This window comes from Elephantulus edwardii, unplaced genomic scaffold (genome assembly GCF_000299155.1).
Source record: "Elephantulus edwardii isolate Elephantulus edwardi_28Jun2011 unplaced genomic scaffold, EleEdw1.0 scaffold00528, whole genome shotgun sequence".
NCBI lineage: Eukaryota > Metazoa > Chordata > Mammalia > Macroscelidea > Macroscelididae > Elephantulus > Elephantulus edwardii.
Genome location: NW_006400278.1, coordinates 418486 through 422977, shown reverse-complemented (window position 1 = coordinate 422977; position 4492 = coordinate 418486). Strand labels below are relative to the sequence as shown.

Here is a 4492-nt window from a genome sequence, read left to right as displayed (position 1 = left end):
AAGACATTTTAATCAAAAGCACAGGAACGAACATCTCATCTTGAGTCTATCCCACTTGAATTTCAAAACCCTCTCAGGAACAGGGATGAGGCCTTGAACTCCAATGAGGAAAGGTGAGATGAGCTGTGGGAAGATATCGTGAATATCATGCATGAAGATAAATGCAGAGAAGGAAGACAAGACCAAGATGAATGTCAGAAGAAACTGAATGTTGCCTTTGAGCATGGAGAAGCCAAACAAAGAGAAGAAATTAAGGAGCTGAACAGAAGATTTAAAGGGCAGCACAGGAAGACAAAGTATAATGAAATATGCAGAGATGGAGTCAGAAAATTAAAAGGGATGAACTTTCTCACCATTGGTTAAGCTGAAGAAATTGAAGAACAAATTCAAGCCTCCAGTTGCAATAATCACGGATGCCTTGGGCAGAATATTAAATGTTCAGGAAGCAGTAAAAGGGAGGCATGTACAAAAGGATTTGGCTGACATGGAAGAATTCCGTGTAACAAGGTATGTCCAAGGGCCTGTGGTGATGAAGAAGTTCAAGCTGCTCTGAAAGAATTGGCAAAAAAACGAAGACCCCCAGCAACTGTCGGCATACCCAATGACATATTTCTACTTAGAAACCCTACCCTGGATGTGCTCACCAAGTTGTGCCAAGAAATCTGAAGGTCAACCCCCTAGCCAACTGACTGGAAGAGATCTCTATACCCTGAACTGCCAAGAGAACAAACATGATTTTCATGGTGAGGGTGAAACCAGACTGATCTTTGGACACACACTTTCTGAGGTCTCATCTTCCATATTCTGACCATGTTGCAAGTACGGACCAGTCCTTTGACAGGGACATAATCCTTCCAATTTTAGTATATGTGCTGCTGAAGCAAGCACCGCATTTCCATTATGTTTTTTTTGTTAGTGCCAATTTTCAACTCAACTCATGGGCACTCAATGAAAAGAATTCATGTCTATGACAAGTACTTGTAAAATGTGTCAATTTCTGGGATGGCTTGTGAAGAGGGAAAGGGAAGAAAATAGACCACAATGAAATAAAAACTAAAAGGAACATTTGGGACATTAAGAAGATTATTTGTGCTAAAAAAAATTAAAAAGTAACATTAATTGAAAATCATTTTTTTTTTTATTCTCTGCACTGTTTCTCAAGTACTCTTGCAAAAAGTGACTGCCTCATTTTAGTAAGAGGATTTAACATGCTGGGTAATCAAGGATACATCTGTGAACAAACAGTGATGTTGGCTCATTTTTCAGATTCAGCACATTCACAGTGGATAACAAACTGTACACTAAGAAACTGCTCAGGAACAAAAGAAAGGAATCATGGCATAATTTGAATACCTCAAGGTAGGGAAATAGAACGTTTATCACACAATACATATATTACATTGAAAAGTACACACATACTATCACACAGAACACTCCAAACATCGCACAGGACACATACACCACCTGAGGACACACCACGTCACACAAGACACACACAACGTCACACAGTACACATATACCATCACACAGGACACACATACCATCATCCAGGACACATATAATATTACACAACCTCCATGACAAGACGTCTGACTCTGAAAGAACCTGCACTGATTGGTTGTCTCCTTAAGCAAAAAAAGACTTTTTCTACTTTTGTGCGTGTAAATGCATGTATCCCAATATGAAAAAGATCTTCAGCAAATTAATTATTTCCTAACGCAGTAGCCCTACAGGAGTGTAAACCCCAGTGCCCCACAGACATTTCCCTGGTTTATAACCTCAGAAGCTGATGAATACACGTACAAGAGTGAGTGAACAGAATATATTTAATGTTACGAAACCAGACGTTACTAGCAGACAAAGAATCTTAACGTAAATGCGTATTTCTCTACACCTTATTGCCTCTGACAATACCCGCATTACCCCAGACACTGAATCAATCCATCTAATCCAGCGTCTTCGTGTCTTGCGCTGTCTCCAGACCCTTGTAAGCATGATGTCCCTCTCCAAGGTCTGGTCCCTCCTTGTAACTTGGTCAAAGTATGGCAGAGGAGACCTCAGAAAGGTTGTCTCCGAGGATCTGTTTGCTTTCATTCTCACCATGATGAACTTGTTTGTTCTCCTGGCAGTCCATGGTATAGTGTCTTCTCCAGCACCTCAGCTCAGAGGCATCAATTCTTCCGTCATCCCTAATCATTGTACAGCTTTCAGATGCATAGTAAACAATTGCGAAGACTCTGGCCTGGATCAGGTGCACGTTAGTCTCCAGACTGATGTCACCGATATCACTACACTGGAAAGGTCTTTGGCAGCAGACTGTACCACTGCAATTTGTCTCTTCATTTCCTGCGTACTAGTACCAAGAGTGTTGACTGAAACTAAAGCTGTTAACAATCTCAATCTCATCAGCATATAACATAGATTATTTCTTTTCCTGATGTTGAGCATCAATCCATATGGAAGGCTGCAGTCCCAGACCTTCTGTAGCAAATGATTCATGTCTTCCTCAATTTCAGCAAGCAGGTGTGTGTCATCTGTATAACATAAGCTGTTGATGAATCTTCCTCCATTCTGATGCCACATTCCTCCTCACAGAGTACAGCCTCTCTGATGATCTGTCTTGCACATAGATTGAAAAGGCATGGTGACAGAATAGATCCCTGGTGTACACCCTTCCCAATTTGGAACTATGCAAGTATTTCCTTCCTCTGTTCTGACAACTGCCTTCTGGTCCAAGAATAGTTTTCAAATATGCACACTCAAATGTTCTGGGATTCCCATTCTTCACAGAGTTAGCCACAGTTTCTTGTGTCCTACATAGTCAAACGCCATTGCATAATCAATGAAACACAGGTACACATTTGTCTGTTACTCTCTGCTTTCAGGCAGGATCCATCTTATATTAGCTGTAATATCCCTGGTATCATGGCCTTTTTGAAACCCAGCCTGCACATCTGGCAGTTCTCTGCTGATGAATTGTTCTCGTCATTGAAGGATCATTTTCAGCAGAATCTTGCTTACATGTGATATTAAGATATTGTGTGATAATTTCCACACTCTGTTGGGTTACCTTTCTTTGGAATGGAAGCAAATATAGATCTCTTCCGGTCAGTTGGCCAGGTGGTTGACCTCCAGATTTCTTGGTACACCTTGGTGAGCACGTCCAGGGTAGGGTCTGTTTGTATAAATATATTGGTATGTCGTCAGTTGCTCTGGTCTTTCCCCTCCATCGCCAAAAGCTCTTGGACATACCTTGTTTCATCAAATTCTTCCATGTCAGCCAAATCCTTTTGGAACAGTGACTCTGTATACTCCTTTCATATTGTTTTAATGCTTTCTGAATCATTTAATATTCTGCCCAAAGCATCTTTCAGTATTGCAACTTGAGGCTTGAATTTGTTCTTCAATTCCATCAGCTTAAGAAATGCTGACCGACGGCCCTCGCCTTGTGGCTAGCCGTCTTCAGTCCTTGGGGTGAGCACCTCAGCCCTCAGATTGTATCATCTGACCCCTGGGTAGAAAACATTGCCTTAGGTAACAGAGAATTTTATCTAGGCTACTTGCCTCCACCCTCTCCCTCAGTGCACCCGTAAGTAACACCCCTAAAGCCCTTCTGTTTTTATCTGCCACGTTTTTTTCTCTAGGTTTGCTCCGTTTCCTGTAGGTAACCTTAACACTGAGTTTTACTCCAGACCTGACCCTGAACCCAATGCCAGAGACAAAAAGAACACAAAGGAGGATAGAGCCTCAGGATTCAGTCAGCCATCCCCACTGGACCCACCTGGGAAAACACTTTGCAGTTCAGAGGGGAGTAAAGGTCAGGAACATATCTTCAAACAGAACAAGAAGGCAAGCAGCTTTAACCCAAGAACACCAGTAACGTGTGCTCGCTTTCCCCCTTCACATCAACGCCCCTGTTCCGCATGAAGAAGCCAGGGAGTCTGCGCCCAGTTCTCAAGTGAGAAACCCACAAGTGAACAAGACAGTTTATTTAATCACCATTGGACTATACTTACCATTGCCCTGTACCATCTGGTTTCCACTGGATCCTTTTCATTTCCTTCACCTGCTTCCCCCATCAACCAAATTGTGCAGCCCTGCAACTATATCCCTGCACTTTTCATCCCTGCCCATCCTCACCCTTCTGCTCCCAACCCTCAACTCCTTGTATCCCCAACATGTATTTCCCAATAAAATGGGGGGGGGGAGAGAAATGCTGACCGAGTTCAGCCCTCTTAATTTTCCAACTCCAGCTTTTTACATATTTCTTTATATTTGTCTTGCTGTGCTGCCCTTTGAAATCTTCAGTTCCCTAATTTCTTGGAGATAGGATGCATCCCTGGCGTACACCCTTCCCAATTTTGAACCATGCAGTATTCCTTTGCTCTGTTCTGACGACCGCCTCCTGGTCCAAGTATAAGTTTCGCATTAGAACGATCAAGTGTTCTGGGATTCCCATTCTTCTCAGAGTCAGCCACAGTTTGTTATGATC

The 4492-nt window shown here is 42.5% G+C and overlaps 1 pseudogene; it reads left to right on the top strand.

Moving 5' to 3' along the window:
- The first annotated feature begins 484 nt into the window (after positions 1 to 484).
- Positions 485 to 4492, top strand: part of LOC102865121 — a 17146-nt pseudogene continuing 13138 nt past the window's right edge.